Source organism: Malaclemys terrapin, chromosome 6 (assembly GCF_027887155.1).
Source record: "Malaclemys terrapin pileata isolate rMalTer1 chromosome 6, rMalTer1.hap1, whole genome shotgun sequence".
Taxonomy (NCBI): domain Eukaryota; kingdom Metazoa; phylum Chordata; order Testudines; family Emydidae; genus Malaclemys; species Malaclemys terrapin.
Genome location: NC_071510.1, coordinates 78,619,985 through 78,640,500, shown reverse-complemented (window position 1 = coordinate 78,640,500; position 20,516 = coordinate 78,619,985). Strand labels below are relative to the sequence as shown.

Sequence of the window (20,516 nt, the reverse complement as noted above, 5' to 3'; positions counted from 1 at the left end):
ACATTATGTAGCCTTGCTTGCATTAATAAACTGTTTTCACTTGATATACTATAGGCCCAATCTAGACACTGTGCTTACTTTAATACTGATTTACATGAGCTGTCCCATTTAAGTCAGTGGAGTAATTTACATAAATAATGATTACTTGAGTAACTGAAAGTTGCAGGATTGGGCCCTATATATGAATAATGGCTTTTGTAATGCCCTTTCATTTGGTAGTTTCTTTGCCCTTCATTCCTGTAGATATTGAAGTTGTACATTAGTTCTGTTTGCTAAAACAATTGCTTAGTATTTTAATTTACATTTTTGTTAGGGCAATATGCTATAATATTTTAAAATAAATGTTAAGTTAAACATATATTATTTATATTATGTATCACATGTGCAGTATGTGTATGCATATATACATGCTATATGTTATTAAAAAATTGTGCTCATATGGCTGACTTTTATTTACATTAACTGTGACTTTTTTTCCTCATAGACATACTGTTTGTTTCAGATTGAATCAGAGATATGAATAAAACTAATGAACGATTCTAAGCAAAATGCCTCAAAATCTCATACTTTCAAAGTGATGGAAATATTTAATTTCTTTAAAGTGTTGCATTGATGTTAAAAATAAAATATTTCAGTGGGTGAATATACATGTTGTAGCATCATTTATCAATAGTGTTTAGAATAAGATATTTGTATCTTTGAAATGCAGCGTTTACAAGTCACCACTTGTCATTAGATGTAACTGTATGTTCAAGAGGTTTGTAATAATAGCCTTTAATTAAACTGGGGGCCATTAGAGGGTTTCTGTTGCTCTTTGAAGTTCTTAATTATTAGTTGTATCCATCCTTTTGTGGCACACTTAAGGTTAAATTAAATAATTAAAATATATCTCCAAGAGAAATATCAAGACTTTACAAGTTTTAATTTAATCTCTGAATTTCAGGGTTTTTTAAATAATAACATATGTTCTGATTTTCCTATGATGGTGTAGTAGAATCCTACATACATTAAACAAAAAATTGGTAACTTTTTATGGGAATAATCGCTAAGCATGACGCATGTAAATGAGCTATTTTCTATGCATGGCTGGCAAAAGTGCTAATTAAATAGTTGGTATTCAAGGCTATGCTCGTTCATTGTTTAGTGACACACAAATCCAGCGATGTGTGCCAGCAGACATTTTAAGTTGAATGTTTTCTCCTCTATGGTCTTTGTCATGAAATGGTGGCACCATGATGAGAATACTAGTGTAAGCAAAACACTGAAATATGCTTTAATAATGTTATAACCATGTAGCAACATTAGTCTAGTTTTCTAATGAATTTTTAATTCCTTTCTTCTTATAAGGATGTTACGAGTTATCGCTGATGCATATTAAATCATATACATGAGTTATTTTCTCACTAAATTTGCATAAAATGGCTAAATGCTAATGCACCAAATGGGGCTTACTATATATGGTACAGTAAATATGCCCTTGCAGGTTTTCTGCAATCAATCTCCTGTATTTCATTAGCAGCTAGATAAAGGTGTGGCCTGAAAAAGAAAAAAGACTATTGTGTATAAACTAGACACTTATGATACCTATGATGATTTCTACATGATGATTAGAATAGAATCTTTAGAATTAGAATTTGCACAAGACTAAACATGAGGTTCCCTGAAAGGTGCAGTGAAATGGGCTTTCTGAAAGCAGTCTACTGCTTTCAATAGTCACTAGTCTGTTCACTGTGACTTTTCACATTTAGTACAGAATGTCAGTTTTAAATATAGAAAATACATCATTTTAATTTTGAAATGCTTGCTTTGTTGTAGATTTAGTCTATGACTAAATCTGTCAACACTCAAATCCTGCCAGTTCCCCACTATACCTGTGTGACTGTTAAAACAGATACTGTTTTGTTACTGATTATGGAGTCTTCTTATGCCCCATATTAATTGTGCTTTCTAGTATTAATGATAACAGAAATCACATCTCTTTTTATCAAAATTTATATTCTAATTACCAGACTGGTATTATGGTCACTGTAAGAATGGCATCACTGTGACAATATTATTAGGCCAAACAAGAATCTGGCATTTAATGAGAGAAACTTCTTTTTCTCATTCCCCCCCCCCCCCCCCCACACACACACACACACAAAATCTGGAACGTTTTTGTACCTGGTCCAAAAAGGGCGATTTAAAAATAAATGTATGCTTTGCCCTACAGTTATTTTGAATTAGTCTTGATAAATAATTAAGTAATGCATAATATATTATTTAGATGCAATGGTCTTAAGAATTTCAGTAGTATTTCAACTACAATTATAGTAATTTATTTATCCGTGAAAAATTTACATAATCACACTTCAAAATCCAGTGGACTGAAGAGATATCAGAAAGACACCCGTGAATGTGGTAATAAGTCTGAGCATTAGATTAACTTAATAATGTAGTTATGTGCAAGATGTTATAATATCTAACTTTGCTAAATTTGATGAATCATTTTTAAATGATGAAATTATAAATATTGTTTTCTCCTTTTAAGTTATATTCTATGCAAAATGTAACTTTTTAGTACAAAATAGGATTAGAAATCCCCAAATCAAATAAAATATTATTTCTGCTAGAACAGAACTAAAGTTAAATATAATCAGTTATAAAATCTTTAAGACTCACTTTTCCAACAATCAGTGGAAACATTTGTTTTATTAGAGTAATAATCTCTAAATATTTACTTGATTTTGTTTGTTTGTTTTAAATGATCCTATTGATCATGAAGGTTAAAGGACAGTATATGAGAAATTGAAATCCTGTCTTCTAGCCAGTGCATATAACTTGGCAATGGAGGTAACTGACTCTGTGTTACCAGTCATACTATGTATCTTTCCTTAGTAGCTAAAGTAAATGTAGAGGTAAATTTATCAAAAAAGTTTGCAACATTTGCAGTGTTCTGCCCAGTTCACTAAGGTTTTGTAAACTCATTTCACTTAATACCTTCATACAGGTACTGAGTATGGGTCTTTAAAGGTGAAAATACACTTTATGCCTAAACCACCCAACAACTGATGGTTTCAATTTGGTTCATTTATATGTTTATAAAATAAAATGCATCTTTTCCTTCTACATGGTACTCATGCATTAATCTAAGATTTAATATGTAAATCAACATATTTATTGCCACTTTTACATTATGTGTAATTATATGAAGATATAATATTCATAGTCATATTTTCTAGCAATATATTTATGGTTACTGGTAAAATATTGGTACCTCATAAAATCTCTAGTAATCAGCAAAGCACAACCTATATGTATGGCTCCACCAAATGCTTATAAAGTCATAAAGAAGAAGATTATAAAAGTGCTGGTTTGAAGCACACATTTCTTATTTAAAAATTTGTTAATAATTAGTATTAATTCAATTTCAATCCTAATACAAGGCAATACTCTTTCTATGCAAGTATGGAGAAATCATAGGTGGTCCAATAGAAGCTGCCATCTGCAATAGAAGGTGACTAAGAATTATACTTTGTACAAAATAGTGTTAATTTTACATTTTCTGATGTAGCCCCAATGGTTCCTGAGCTATACAGGTAAAGGAAAAATTACACATGTACATTCCACCCTCACTATACAGGCTTTCTGATGTAGGTCTAACTGGCTCTGGCTCCATCATATAAGGTTATTGTGTCTTAGATTCTAATTACATTAACCATTACTGTTACTCTAATGATAATAATATTCTTTTATAACACCCGAAATTCTTGTTTCCCAAAGATAGTATACATTATAATGGGAGTGAAGTGTATTTTAGTTTAACAGTCCTTTCAGTAAACTGACATGGACAGAGTAAACGTATCCTATTTTATTTTAAAATAAAAAGTCTGGGTTTTTTTTAATGTAATTAAATCCCCCCTTTCATGTGCACACAGTTTCTTTTAACGTATAATGATCCTTATCAGCCCATATATTCCTTCCTCTTATACAAGTCCAAATCCTGGTCCTATTCAAGTCAACTGGGAAAGCTCTCATTGACGTCAGTGACCAAAAACGTGGCACATTTGTTTTTCTAGTAGACATATGGGGAAGGACCCAAGACTTCTTCCTAGGATCTAGCGAAGGTAAATTACTGTGCGTTTTCCACTGTCTCTTAGTTGTAGCTTTTTGTCCTGTTTCCTACTTTCCCAAAAATTATATATAAATGAGAGGCAGATGTTCCCTACAGAAATCTTTTTATATTTGAGCAATGTCTTTACTGCTGCTGCTGTCTGTCATACAGGGCTCGGCGATCCTGCTCATTGAAGCGTTTTTACATATTACAACTTTACTTGATGCCGAAAGTTTTGCAGGATCATCGGGGCCATAATTTGCTAATCATTTCCAAAATAGGAAACAAATAGAAAAGGACATCTATTCGAACCATATCACGCTTTAAAAGGTATGCAAAATGTATGTAAAATAAACTTATAAAAAATTCAGTTTATGATGTTCATTTGCTTTCCAATGGCACGTGCCTCAGATTTTAGTAGAACTACAAAGGATTGAAAGACACATTCCCAACTCCACACACACACTAATTAATCAAGACCTGAAAGAACAACCGAGTTTTAACCGTGGACTTTCTGTGCACGTGTGTAATGTATAATTAGTGTGTGTATTAATGCTTGTGTTCTGTGCTCCTAATGTGTGTTTGCCAGGGCCCGCCTGTGTATACATCACTTCCAAAGCATCTCACTATAAATTATTTCACGGATACCTCGAATCTAGGTCTTATGCTCAAATGCAACTCTCTCTTAAAAATTCAGAGAACCCACGAAGGTATATATTGAACCAACACCACTACAACACTTCAAACGAATTCAGAGAATAGCAGTAACCAGTATAAAAATAGTTAATATTACAAACACGTAGCTACCAATATATCGTTTTAAAAATACTACTTTTTCCCCCTGTATGATACCGAGCATGTCTATTTTTGTATGCCAGGAATTCAAGCTCATAACACCCTATATAATTGGGCCTACCCTTACAGCGCAAATCCAATGACAGAAACGGTTACTGTTAACCATTCAGAAAAAAACAGCATTTCCATTGTATCAAAGCCTGCGCACAGTTAATTAAACCAAAACAATCTAGTATGCAGAAAAATTAGCCTTCCTAGTCAATCTATTGCGAAACCCCATTACATCAGAATTCTATGATATATCCAATCTGCTGCTGTATTTACCTATGAAACAAGAAACAGCTTCGCCTTCCCGCTTAATAGTCAACATTAGTCGTTAAGGGTGTATTCTAAGGACGCAACATTAATCTGAATACTATTGCAATGTTTACACTGGCAAATTTAACAAGCCTATTCAATATCTGTAACTGAGGACAACTTAGTATCCCTTTCCCTGTCCCTCTCTGGACAGGTATCATGGTGCCTTCTTTGGTTTTTCTCCTCTTCCTCCTCGGCCCACGCAGTCAAGGAGGAAGGCAGCCTGTTTGCCATACTGAGGTGGATTTAGCTCCCAGTTAAAGAGTTAAGATGGTATCATTAGCTGCGCACAGCGTGATTTCTCTCTAATCCTCTCTGGAACTTACAACAAGTTTAAATGTCCATGCATGATGTTATTAACTGGCTTTGGTAAGTACTTAAGACCCAGATCTGGGAGGGGGTTGGAATAGCACTCTCTGGACAAGTTATACTGTATCTACCAACCAGGGAGTTCGATCTTTCCACCAAATCCCATGCCAGGGAGAGATGAGCTGGGACGAGTGGGAGGTGGGAGGAGAGAGAAATTCTGTGAGAAGCGTCGCTGAACCCCAATGTAATGTTCCAGTTTAGAGCAATAACACACAATTGTGTCTGCAAAGTTTCACATAACTGCACACAGTAAACGTGAATCATAGCCATTGCAGACTGTCAATCGTTTATCTGCAGATTGTTTGTCGAGTTAATTGTAGTTTTGCAGTGGGGTTACCACAGGCGGAGTGATAGAGAAAGTCACGACTAGCCTAGTCGTCCCAAAAGAAAGGGGTTAGACTTTGGCTATTAGATAAGGAGCAGGCGCAGCCAGAAGGGAAATGCCTTGTTCTTTTCACTTCATCCACAGAAGGAGATTTCCACATGCAAATGGTAACACTGACATGATGACAAATCAATAGTAATAATAACTCAATTACTTGGCGATATGATATCTGGTAGGAGGAGGGGACTTCGATAAGGTTTTTACGAGACTGGCAGACACTAGTTAATGCCTCTTAGAAAATAATTAATAATGATCACTAACAACAATTAATAGTTGTCATTAATAATGCAGACTACGTGGTCCTGCAAACCAAAAAACCCTATGTGATAAACTATTACCGTGGTGGAAAGAAACTCAGCAACCCCCGGGGAGTGGGAGATTAGGGAGCGAGCTTTGACATGACCAACCTGACGATGCAGAGGACTGGGAAACCACTGTGCTGCCCTTGTAGGGGCTGAGCCTGCGCTGGAGGGAGGAGAAAACAAATCGAGTCCAGGAGATCAGCCATCCTGTCTCCCGGGAAACACCAATCAGCGCTCTCGCCAGAAAGGCAGGGGATCGCTCCTCCAGGAGGTGCTCAGACTGGTGCCTGTCACACAGTAACGTGGTATTGCCCAGCTACCGGCTCGCTGCCGCTGCTACCCCAGCCCTCTCAGCAGGAGCAACAGTCTCTGTGGGAGGCTGAGTGCAACCTGCATTCTCAGTCATGCGCACCTCCTGCACCTGCTCAGCTTTAGGAGGAAACAATACATTCACCTGTTGACAAACAGGCTGTAGGGTTCTGAACAAAACAATAGTTTTTAGCATTTCCTCGTGGTTAAGTTTTCTGAGTTTACACACTTGAAGCACCTCGCCTTCTCCCTTTGCTTTCCCGAGCATAGGTGGTAGCCACTGTACTGCTACAGGCCAGCTATCCGCATTTGTCTAACCATCCTTCAGTTTTATAGGACGTTCAGCATCTTACATAAAGAAGTGCACTTAGCTCACATTGCACAGTGCCAGTGCAAAGCTAGCAAGAAGTGTGTGCTGACAATAATAGCAACAGTGGTCAGTTCATTTCTTTGCCATGCTATGGGACAACCAACCTTTTAAAAAGAAAATAAAATCCAATATTTTGATTTCCCCCCCAAAATCAATATGCTTATTGTTTCCTAAATATTTTTCCTCTCCCTCAAGTGTTTATCTGCTAAAGACAATACATTAGAAAAATAAGACAAAAAAACCCTACTTTATACTCAGTCTAGCAAACTAGACATAGATTACAACAGATTTCTCCAGTTAATATTGTCAATATCATACAGGATGGGCATCCAAATCAGTTAAGTCCAACAGTTACTTTTACAGCCTGATCCTATTCTTGCTTAAGTAAATGGAGGGGAAAAAACATAGACTTCAGTAGAGGCAGGACTGGGCCCACGGATTTGATTCACTAATGGCCTGGTCTTGCCAGGGAGAATTTTCCTATTGATTTCAATGAGAGCAGGAGTGGGTTCCAAATATTTCAGTTGGACTTCCCTGATTTGAGGTCTGATCCTGCCCTCAGTAAAGTCAATGGCAAAACTACTATGCATTTCCTAGGAAATTATAATTGTCAAATATTCATGTTTCCTTTCTTCTAAGGTATAATAATGAAAAAAAAGTGTTTTTGTTGTGCTATCTATGAAAATGGTGTGTGTTTTTACAAATGAATGGAGTTTTCTCTATAGTGTTTCTGTAGGACTATTCTGCCCCTCCCCCATTTCTGGCCAGCCAAAGGAAATGAGAAGCAAACATTTCAATCCAAACAAGAAATCCCACTAACAAGCAACTAACAAGAGAACACACACTGTTTAACTACATAGTGAAACTAAAACAGATTTAATGAAATGTTTGGTTAAAACTATAAATAATAAATTTATCTCATTTTAATAAATATCAAAGGTAACTTTAGTAGGGGGTAGATACAGTTACAGTTATGTCCATTCATACACTTTCTGTAGTGGAAAATATAGTCTGTTTGCCATTTTTTGTACAATATTATCCTTTTATTACTGCCAACCAAACAGTTCCATTAGCATCATGATCTGCAGAGTGTTTTAAAAGTTTTGACTCTTCTATCTACCTACTATGAATGGAATTTGATTTCATACCTATGTCATTATGCTCTCTGTATAATTGCTACTATTTTTCTTAATTTAAAAGTTGTTACAAGAGAAGTTACCACTATTGGTTAAGAAAATGTAACTTTTCCAACATTAACTTTTTACAAGTCATTTTGGCTAGTCTCTCTTTCATTATTACACAGTAGGATTCAGAATGTCAAATACTGCAATTAATGTTCCTGCTTATACTAGGTAATGGGCTGGCACAGATGTATTATTAAGCAAAAGTACAGTTATTCATTGTTTTCCAGTTTCATGTTAAGAATTGTATGGCATTTTGCGACACACTAACAAAATTGCAGTCAATTAGATTTAAAACATAGACATTCTAATAAAACATATATAACTAACTCCTTGTAATCTTTTTGAACTATTTCCTTGTCTCAGTCTGCATTGTGTATGCTGCCAATTGATATATGTGAATGCTAAATGCAAGACTAAATTGATTAGCATTTATAATAGAACTTATTATCAAGTGAAAAAAATAATCAAAAGTAAGAGAATTGGAAGCATTTCTTATGGTTCCTGCATCTCAACTGGGAAGTACTGATGCATTTCTGCAACATCTGCAGAAATATATTTCCCACCATTGTGTTTATTAACTTCAGCCTTATTTCTAAAATATTCAAAGAGAAATCTTTCTCTAGACTCAACTCAGAAGAAGCGACCCGGGTGATATAGAGTATACCTATTAACGTTTTAACGGTCCCATGCTAGACTGTTGCAATAGTTGCAGGATACAAGTTGTTTACATAGTTTATTTTCTTAATTATATAAGAAGCAGTTTTGTAACTCGAACTTCTCAGGAAAGGATTATTCAGTTCTACATGCCGAATTAAAGTTCCCATCAGAAAATAAAAAAAATTGTGCTCAAAATAACTTGTAAATGAACTCATTTTTTCATTTCTCTTTGTATTTTGTGCATTGTAGACCCTAGCAATGATATTAGTTCTAGTGTGGGAAAATATTATAATTGAGATCTGGTAAGTTATTTGCAGACTTCAAGTTTTTCTTTACACTGTGCTGACATTTAGTACAGCCCCGGTGAGGAAAACAATACTACCATTCATGGCTCTAGACGTAGATTTCAATCGACTTAAGCGGGCACAATGAAACTTGGTCATTCACTGGTTACCCATATTGTGTTCTCAAATTTTCTCTCAGCAAAAGTATAATGACTCAGTATTGTATGGTTGCATAGACAAGGGCTCAGAACAAGAGACACTAGTTTTGTCTGACGGTGTGAGAAAGTCGTGAAGGGATCTTTTCTTCCAGATGGTGTTAAATTCAGCTGCCTTTTTAACATTGGCCTTGCACAGCAATCTGCTACTCCCTTTTCACAAAGAATAAGCCTGGGTTCCTACTAGTTAACATGCATCCTCACGCAACCTGCAACTTCACGCCAACTGTTTTACAATGCAGTGGTATGCTAAATAAACTTGATCTGGGCTATGCCAATGTTAAAACTAGCTTTCAAAAGCCTACTCAACTGATATTTACAGGATTTTTTTACTTAAAACTGTACATTATTTGAATATTTTAGGTTTTGAAGAAATCCCATCTTATTGAGAGATCATTTTATAAAACAATGTTTACGAGTTGAACTTCTGGAAACATAAACTTGGTGGTCATTCTATAGTATTTTAATATAATTTCTTTCCCCCAAACCAGAAGTTTAATGTGAAATGTCAAAGAAAAATCTGGGACATGTTGCAGCGGAGCAGTGGAAGAGCAATAATAAAAATAATGTAATATAACATTGACATGTATTTTATTGATTGATCGTCATGTAACATTCACATGGTACAAAACAATTTTGATATGACAATGGCGAACACATAATTATAAAACTGATCATTTTCCTTAGATATTTTCCTTAACAAATTTACATAAAGGACCAAGAAGTAAGCAAAAGCTTAAGTAATTTGACTCAATTGAATGCTTTCAGTAAACAATAGGTTTCCTCAGAAAACATCTTATTGCCTTAATTGAACCTCTTTGAGGAAAAAAAACCACACACTTTGTAATGTAAATGTTAATTGTACTAGACAATGGCTCTAGGTAAATAGCACCCCTGGACATGCAATAAATGAAAGGCATACAGGCACTTAACAATGAAAGGTTGTTCTCACAAACAGTACTTCTAGAGTAAATAAACAAGAGTCTTCTCAACGGTCACTACAGTAGTAAAACTCCGGCACGTGCGCAGCAGCCAAAGTGGGAATTTATGTAAATAAAGTCTGTCTGGAGTTCTAGCTGAAACTAAGTTAAAAGACACTAGTAAGCTCTTTAGACATAAAATGACATCTATTTTACAACTATCGATAATATTTTATGACCTTTAAGGTAAATCTTCTATTTTAAATAGAAATAGCCATAAACACAATATGTATGCTCATGTATGCTATTTCTCCACTCCTTTCCCCTCAGCATGTGTGATGTGACCAGATATGATATAACAAGGCAAATATATATACATATAAATATATTTTACTTGTTCCTTCTAATTTGTAAAAAATTCTCAGTCTGTAGAAGGTTGGTCCTTCAGTTTATGAAGAAGGCTGAGAACTATTTTCTTCTATCTTATGTTCATCTACTTTTGAGAGGGTCTATTTCCAATATAGTATTATAAAATAGTGTGCCATTGGAAACATAGTTAGGGCAAGTCCAAGGAAAAGTGCTACCCTTCAGAATTAATCCTGTTCAAATGCACTTTTAAAAGACACCCAAACTGCGGGAATTATAATGACAAATGTAATATATATAGGCATTTATTAAAAACGTGGGACAGTTGTAAGGCCAAAACATTATGCCTGCGAATTTGTCACTGGGGAAGACAGGAACCCTGTAAATAAATTGACTTCTTAGAATTGCTTCATATTAGTTTCTCTACCTTTCTTTTCTAAATATTCTGTGAAACGTCAACCACAGAAAAAAGGCTAAACTTGATTATAAGAAGCTTAAAGAGTGGTTATAGAATTAGCAGAAACAGACAGTATGCAGCTCCAGAACAGTTGGTGTTCCCACTTGGGAGCCTGCAGATGGCTGTGGGTGGGAAATGCCTCTACTTTCTTAAGCGATGGAGATGAGTATGGTGTGGTGCACTTGATGTTTTTTTCATACCCCAACCCCCAACAGGGCTGTCTGTCATAGGCTGCCGGGGCATGGCATTGCCACTTGCCCCCGAGCGTGGGAATGGGAGCGTCCAGCCGTTCACATCTCCTGCATTCCGTTTAACGGAATCAATTAGGCAAGACAGACCCTCAGATTCCCCACCCCCTTTCCATTTTTGTCAGGTCTATATACGTCCTAATTATTTCAGTTTGGGATGCCAGAGCAGTTTCCTGGATAGATCTGATCATCCTTAAACAAAAAGAGAGGAGGCGCACACGTGGGTTTTGGAGTAAATGTCACTTTCATTTCCAATGCTAGACGCAGAGTAAGACACAGAACATTTTTTAACACTTTGACAAGGGGGGAGGCGATCTCGTCTCCATCATGTCTTTCTGCTTCAGTAGCTTCCTCAAGGAAACCCTCTTGGAACAGAGAAGCATCTGTGCTCGCATTTTGAATAGAAGAATAAAAATCAGCCATCACTTTTTTCATCTTTGTGCAGCTCCACCGAGTTCTCAGCAGCTATAAATTATTAAGCTTGCCTACACTCCCGTGTAAACTTTTTTGAAAGTCTGATTTCATATCATTTGAAATATAACCCCAACTGTTTTGTTTAAGATCCTCCCAGGCAGATTTTCCCAATTTAGTCCACATCATATTATTGTCATCATCAGCACTAAGATCTTTATTTTTTCGTCTAAGGCCTTTTAATTGCATTGAATCATTTTGCAAACTGATACTCAATTCTAAATGTCTTTCTAAAAATTACTTCAGCCCTTCAAATATTAACTTGTTGTATTTAACAGCAAAAGTTGCACATGCATTGTTTACCAGCACCATTTCCTCTTTGCAGCATATTACTACCCATGCTATGGCATCTAACAACTTCATATTTTGGAATGTGTATGTCATCTAATTTCCTCCACTCTCACCTTTAGCTGTAAAAGTGTTAGATTCAATAAGCATTCCTGACCTTTCTCGGTTTTTACTGTCTCTTGATGTAGTCTTTCATTTCCACAGGCTTCACGATGATCATGAAGGAGTTTTTACTTTCGGTTATCTAGCTTTATGAAGACCAACACACTCATACAGCTAGATAACCAAAGATAACAACTCGCTTCCTCACAGAATTTTTATTTATTTAGATTTATTTCTTTGCTAGAATCCAGATTCTTTCTGAGAAACAGACGTGTTGTTTCCTCGAAGAAGTACTAGCGGTGCTTTAAAATATTCATCCTCTTATGCAATTGTGACCTGATTTTGTGTGTGTGCAGCTAATACACATCCAAAAGAGATCTGTTGCCTTCAAAGTTTATTCCGAACTTTTTCTTTCACCCAGTAATTTCCGGCAGCGATAGCCAACAATTCATCTGTTAATATCAGAAAACAAAACCAGCTACTGAGGTGCATCAAGCTGTTAAGAGTGAGAAGCATCCATCCCTTCACAGGCCTCTATTTGCATTGTAAATTGCTTCAGTCTTGCGAAAGACTCTTTAGCCTCTATGAAGATGTAAAGCCATCGGCAATTTCCAGCGCAGTGTAAGGAGGAAAAAAATCCCATTTCAGTAGAAAGTGACAAGATGATTCGAGGATCCAGCTCCTGATCCGTTTAGATTATGCACGGTATAGAGCTTTTTACCAAATGGTGGCAGCTTGATTGCAAATATCTTGTGTGTATGTATGTTTTAGGGGGGAAGCTCCTCGATTTCTCAGGGCTCCTAGAGCTGGGGAGAAGAAGATGCGGTCTTGCTGGCTTGCTGCTGCCCCCGGTCTGAAAGAAGGAGAAAAGGGCCATCATTGGAGGGCTTTCAGTGCCAAAATGTGGACCAGCCCGGCAAGGTCAGAGGTCCTGGACCGCGGGAGACCAAGGTAATGATGATGTCATGAGAAATCTCAAGTACACACGGTTATTGATATGCATGAGTGATCAGCAATCTGCCCCGCGCCATCAACAACAGCAGCAGCAGCACTGGAACAATTCCTATTCTCTCAACCAACATCTCCTCCTCTAGCACTACAGACTGCAGGAAAAAATCAACCCGCCGCCTTTTACCTTCCTTGTTGCTAGCGTAGATCGCTCTAATATCCAAAGACTGGAAGAAATCTCCCTCTGCGGACAGATAAAAGCGTTTCAGATCTGGATAACGTCTTTGCCTGCATTTCTCTTCTGGCAGACCCTGGTTGTGCAGGGAGATGTGAGGCACTTTGCTATTGCTTAAAGCAGGGCCTTGCTTTCTCAGACTGGGAATCAGTTCTGTATTACGCAGTGAGTCGATGTGTAATTACATTGACAATTTGCTCTGGTGTGTTGTGTTTTAAGGGCTTCACATCTCAGTCATGTTTTGTATCTATAGTGATTTGCAAGTACAGTACTAGCACCATGGCGATTGTGCATTTTTGTTCTGTATGTTGATTCGGAATGCTGCAAGCAGCAGACTCCAGCCTGGCTCCAGTGTTTTATAATATCTATACTCTCTCTCTCTTTCTCTCTCTGTTAGAATGCAATACAGGTGAGCATTGCAGCAATATTTTTCTAACATTGTATATCATTTTGGGAAATGCCTTAATAAAAATGCTGATATATTGTGGTTTTTTTTAACCTCCTACATATATTGAAGAACCACATGCTTATATCACTCAAGGAACTGATGAGGCAAGTATTTCTAAATTGTTAAAATGCATTATGTTCGGTTTTAGCATTTGAATCTCTCAACTCCCCCTCCCATGAAAAAATACATTATACTTTGAATTATGTAGCAGTATAATTGTATAGCGTTTTTAAGCCTAAAGTGCAAACTCTGAAAGGTCTCTCAATTATATGTGATACAATGAATCTTATAACTGAGATCTACACTGTTTACTGTTCAGATTAAAAAATGTACTTCAGCAGCTCATCCATGCTGCAGTTTATATAAGATGCATATTGAAAAATTCAGCATAGATATATAATATTGAATGCTCTCCACTTATAAATGAATTATGAGTTAAAGATCATACTGGTACTATCCTTCTATGGTGTAAAATAAAACAAAATGTAGTATACTACTTATGGCAGTATTATTTATAGGAAATTCTTCAGAATCAATTTAAATATGTTTTGTAAATTAGCCTATATTTTCATAGGTTGATTTATTCAGGGTAAACATTGCTTTCACAATGTACACAATTATATTGCAACTCGTGCTGCATTAATTCTATAGCTTGCTTACAGGGTAAGGCATATACATGTGTGCATGTGTATGTATGTGGAGGTGTTTACATGTCTATATATGAGTGTGTGTATGTGTGTGTGTGTGTCTATATGTGTGTGTTTCCAGTGTAAAATGAGAACTTTATAAAGCAGTTGAATAGCTGATCATAGATTCATATTGGAAACAACATGAAAATGGGAAATCAAAATAATTTAATAATAAGACCAGGCCCAAAATTAACTAACTAAAATACTGCCACCCAGAAGTGACCTGAATATATTACTAATATGCCAAATATTGCATTCAGAAATACTACTACTTCTGAAACCATTCATGTGTTTTTGAGATTCTCAACCTTTGAACTGAGCACTGTACTGTTAAATATATGTAATTAAATAGCATCACATTGAAAACAAGGTTATTTGGTATCCAGACATGATATATAATACAGTATGACCTAGTCATGCCTGTGATTTTTTTTTCCACATTTTTCAAAATCAAGCACAAAATAGTTAGAATTCTTGTGAACACTCTATATTATGTAGTTACTATGTTTCATTATCTCCCAGGCTGTACAGGCACAACAGGGACCACTGAATTAGACATCTGATATATCTAAAGGCACAGGATCATTTCAATATTATGTAAAACTCGAATGAGCTTTTCTGAATTCGCAGATAGAAAGATTTTTCCCCAATGGCTAGAGGCAGCAGTGATCAGGCATCTATTACATAAAACAGGCTTGTGAGCTGATGCATTGAATTCTTTAAGTAACAGACATGAAAATTCAAATAATGTTTGTGTGTATATGTATATGTCTACACATACACATATGTCCACATTAATTAATGCTTTTAAAACATGTAACCATGTGATAGAATTATCATTAAATGCAAGGCATGATATATCATATTATTTTTATTTTAAATTAAGATGTTTGAAAGATACAAAGCATAGCATTAACATATTAGGTTCTATTCTAAAGACCCCTCACTTATCACACACTATCTCAATAAATAACTGTTATACACAGGTCACATTTTGTAGATTCAGTGGAGTTCTTAGAAGTAAAAATAGCCAACATGAGGCTTATAACCTCACTGTTCATTAGCCATATTATCAATTAAATTTTCTACTTTTCAGTTAGCTAACAGGGCTCTAAGAAATCTACAGATGTCCAATAAGGCTTAGCCACAAAATACTTGCTTATTCTGAATATCGCAAAGATTTATACATCAATTGATCATATGCATTTTCAGTGACTGTATTACTGTCTAAAATGTGAGACGTTAAAGCAATTGCAGTTCAGAAGTTACTTTCATATATTTAATGTAAATTATCAAGAACAATTGTTAACATGTTTTCAGATATTTCTGATTTACTTGATCACAGAAAACTTATTTTACAGTTAGAATGCCAATTTAGAAATAATCTGCATATTGGAAGATACTGAATCCAAACAGTTACATTTGCCTGATCACTCTCTAATAAATTCCCATTAATGGCCTGTAGATGAGGATATGATTGCCATGCTTGTTTTCTAATCTTTTTATAGGTCTCCAGATGGCTGTGACGTAAAGTCGAAACATCCTGCATGGATTTCTTAGGAATAAACAATCTCTCACATTAAAGTAGAAAGTTGATGATTTTTTACTTATTAGAATCACAGTTTTGTTCTAATGCCAATCTGACCACCTTGTTACCAGTGTATAGGATGCATACAGGAATTCTATTTATATTCTATGCAGTGCATAAGGAATTAGGTCATTGCAAGAATACCCTTTTCATACTTAGTTTGTATATAATTCACATAGATGTGAACTACAGTCCACTAATACAATACAGGCAATCATTTCCTGTATAAAAGCCATTTAATTACAGCTATTTGTATAGCCCAAGTAAGGCACTTGACTGGTTTGCTTTCTAATAAAAGTGTCCTCTTATTTATTGTGTGCAGAATTAATTTTTATAGACAATTGTAGATTATATTTCATTGTAGATTATATTTCTGTTATGTTTGATATATAACATACAGAGGGCTATATAATATAAATTCAAACTACAAAAAGACAGAAAGATACTTAGACTACTGATAATTTTAAAAATTGGGCTGTTAAAGAGCAAATATTTGTATTTTATTTTTATGTTATATATATTCTATTGGTTGGATTTTATTAAACATGAAATTTTAAAATTACCATTTCTTGATTATTGCCATCCCTTGTGATCCTTCTTCTTAATCTGAATCTGAAAAATAGCCAAAAAAGCAAATGATCATAATTTTAACACTTACAGTCCATGAATTTTGTATGTATAGTGTGTTTGACTATGATAAATATATGTGTGTACAGAAAATGTGGTGTATCTCGATATTTAATATAATCAAATAATTGACTAAAATATTTTAACTCGCTATATTTCCTGCAGATGATCTAATATGCCATAAAGCAGATATAATGAGTCGTGTACTATGGTATCTGAAGGGTTAAACATAACTAACATTTAAATGGAAATAATAATTAATAATAGGGAGATAATACCCACAATTCTTTGGAAGGAATTTTATGATTAAGAATAGCAAAAATATTTTGGGGTTGTTGAGTAGAGGGGGCAAAACTGTGAAGGCAGATCAGATATTTGCATACTGTAAGCTGCCAGTTACTTGATAAAGGATAGAGGCTCCACCTAGCCTCCAGTTTCAAAATATGCAAAACACATTATGCCAGTATTTTCAAGCCAGAATTTTCAGGTGCTTTACATCAGTGATGTCTTAAAATCAATATCATAGGCTATATTTACGGCATTACTGAACAAGACATTGTATGTGTGAATCTAAATAATGTAATCATGTCAGCTAAATTAGTAAGAAATTAGTGAAAATTAGAAAATAATTAAGACATTCATTGCAAAGCGATATGTATTCCTTTATACTTGCATTTGAAGGATTTCTTTTTTATCCCTTTCATGAATGCTCAGTGTTTTTTCTTCTTTTGGAAGATGAACACTAGTGCATAAGTTCATTGCCTTTAATTATGCTGCCTACTGGCGCTCTCAGTCCGGGTGTGCGCTGTAATTACTAGTATCAAGGTTGGGGGTAGACAGCTTGCCTGTAGACTGTATAGTCCGCTATGTTCGGCCTAAGCTGCAACCTGTGCAGCAGCCTTCAGTTCCGGGAAGGGCCTCTGACCGTGGCCGTGACATACTGGGACACTCTTACCCAAGTTCTGAGCTATTCAGCTGCTGAAGTGACCCTCACAGATATTCCCTGCTCAATAACCCACAGTTACACTAGCAATAGGAAATCCAGAAAGACACCAGTGTAAATTGATTGCTCTGCGTCTACAATATTTCACTCCTCTGCATACGCATACTACAGAAAGGTGTAGATTTGAATCCGAATTTAGTCTGTGTTAAACATAATATAGCTTCCTATGCTGGGTTGTTCAATATGTGAATAGTTATAATATCATGCAATCTATACCAATCACCCCGACATAAAATAATACATATTTTGATCAGGGTGCCTTTTGGATAACCCAGGAAATAATGGCTGCTCGGATTGGCGCTTCCCCACTAAACACGGAAAAATATTAATCTTATATATCAACTACATTAAATAACCCTTTTCACATTTACATGAACAAGCATATGCTTTCGTTATCGGATTTTAAAAAAGCTTGAAAATTTGAGAGCAATCAGTTTTAGTTACAATGCGCTAATGACAACCACTGTGAAGAATATTTTTATGTTGATACATTTTCAGAAGATATTCTGGCATTGCTAAAAAGCTTTTTCTCTCTATGCTTAAACGTTAATGCTATCCATTTACTGTCAATCTGTTTGATAATTAATAGTTCACAGACCTAACTACGTACAGGACCAACAGGTTTAGCATCACGCGTACTAAATCAGTTAACCAATATAAGTCATCATGTAAACTCATGAAACTCTGTCCTGTTAATCAGATTTCCCTCACAGTCGTCACTGCAACTTATGAGAGTTCTAATAAGGCAACGTGTCCAGCCTGTTACCAGAAGAAGCAGCTACTGCCCCCGAACCTGACATAGAGACACTAACCGAGCTCAGATTCATAAAGACACGTTTCTGGAAGCACATGTGTGATATGAAGTTGTTTTCTCCATTTGACAAAGAATTCCGATCCTCTATATTCCCCCAATTATACTTACTTTTTTTCTTATAAGAAACATTTGACCCCCGATCTAGATGTAAAGGCTGAATCTCCGACTGCAACAAAGATCCCACGGTCAAGCCCCCTTTAAAGCATAGACAGCGGGTTCCTTCACGTCTCCAGAAACGCAGTTCATCACCTTTATTTGAAACTGCAGCTTAGTTCCATGGTATAATTCTTGCATGGTTGGTTTTAAAATACTTAGAAAGAGCTTCTATCCAGAAAAACGGAAGAAACAGAAAAAAAAAAGTTTTTTCTTCCATATTGCTTCCTAAGCCCCAGAGTAGAAAGTGAAGTGTTGTACGTGAGGCTTTGCAAGTTTTTTTTGGGGGGGGGGGGGGTGGCCAAGGTCTAGTCCAGCCCTCTCTGCTGAGGAGGACGTGCTCTGAAATTCAACCAATTTCCCCAACGCTTTTGTTGCTGATGAACTGAAGCCCTATTGTTCATCCATTGCCATGGTCTTTTTCAGTTCCTACTATACGTTATGCGTTGCCAGAGATAATGAATTTGCACCAAACCCTCTCATAGTCCCCTTCTGACAGACGGAACAAATTAGAAATGTCTAGTCTAAAGAAGAGCAATGGCTACATTGTCCTATAGTAGGAGGGAAGCACTCATTTCTTTGGAAACTTACAAAAATTGCCCCAAGAAGTTGCGTTTTCTAGCATGTTTTCATCCAGTTAACTTTTGAGGAACAGCTTCTTCTGCGTCTTGTTTCGGGAGGCACTGCCATTATGTGTGACTTTTGTCCAAATCAAAACAAAATGAAACCAAAACCTCTTTCACTTGCAAACTTGTAGAGGGACCTCACGTCATCGCATTGATTTCTGGAAGGAGAGTTGGTTTTGTTTTTCAGTGCTTTGGGCTCAAAACAAGAAGGACAGCATCAACAGTTTTAGAAAATGGATTTTAGGATGGATTTATGGAGCTTAGTGAGAGAGAGAGAAAGAGAGAGAGAGCTAGAAGGGGGGTGTTTTAAAAAGTTGGGGGGAGGGGTTGAGCCTGTGGAGAGTGTGGAGAGAAAGAAGGCCGGGTATTAGTGTGTGTGTGTGTGTGTGTGTGTGTGTGTACAGATATGGACATGTATAATGCGAGGACTCACTGTGTAGAAGCATGGGTGTTTGCGAGAATGAGAACATGAGGGGTGTGTGGAAAAGGTGTGTTTGTGAAGGAAGGCTGTAAGAACCTTTGTATAGGGTGTGTGTTTGTAGGAATGTCTGTGTGCAAGGCTGTGTGTTGATGGGGAAGGGTGTGCGTGTAAATATGTCTTTGGGTGGGTGTGTTTGTAGAATGTATCTGTGCATGGATAAGCGTGTTTTCTCTATGGTGGTGAGTTGCTTTATTGAATGTGTGGGTGTCAAGAAGTGTGTGGGTGAAGAGTGTGTCTGTGTGCAGGGCTGGGTATTTGTGACGAGGGGAGGCGGGCGGGGGAGGGGCAAAGTAACAAAAAAAAAAAAACAAAAAAACCCAGCCCACAGATGAGTATCCTGTATGGAAATGTGGCTGCAGGAAGATGGGAGGGAGACGGTAAAGAGAGACGCAGACTGAGAGCACGGAGCACTCTGCCCCCAGATTTCCCGCCAACTGTAGCCAAAGGACAAACGGTCACTCGTGTCCTTGTCAGTGGCCACCACTTCAATCCCACTGCCACAATCACACTCACAGCCACACCATGGGGATTGTAGGTGCTGCTTTTCACCATAGGCTATGACAGAAGACAAAGAGTTGTGTCCGTGTGTGTGTGAGAGAGAAGTCGCTAGCTTGCAGCTTACATATTTCATCTGGTTTACTATAAGGCTGTAAAAATCTACATAAATGCCATGAAACATACCACTGGCACGAGAAAAGGAAAAGTTAGATATTAAGGAAAAATGTCCATGAT

At 36.4% G+C, this 20,516-nt stretch overlaps 1 long non-coding RNA gene across 7 annotated transcripts in view; it reads right to left on the bottom strand.

Annotated features, from left to right (window-relative positions):
• Nucleotides 1-20,516, bottom strand: part of LOC128839478 (uncharacterized) — a 169,923-nt gene that overhangs the window by 133,844 nt on the left and 15,563 nt on the right. For 6 of the 7 annotated variants that reach the window (XR_008445439.1, XR_008445445.1, XR_008445440.1 and 3 more), the window contains exon 2: nucleotides 16,644-16,692. This is a non-coding gene — a long non-coding RNA (uncharacterized LOC128839478). Of the gene's footprint in view, nucleotides 1-16,643; nucleotides 16,693-18,632; nucleotides 18,924-20,516 lie in introns of those variants that run through there. The other variant, XR_008445442.1, reaches the window with a different exon arrangement.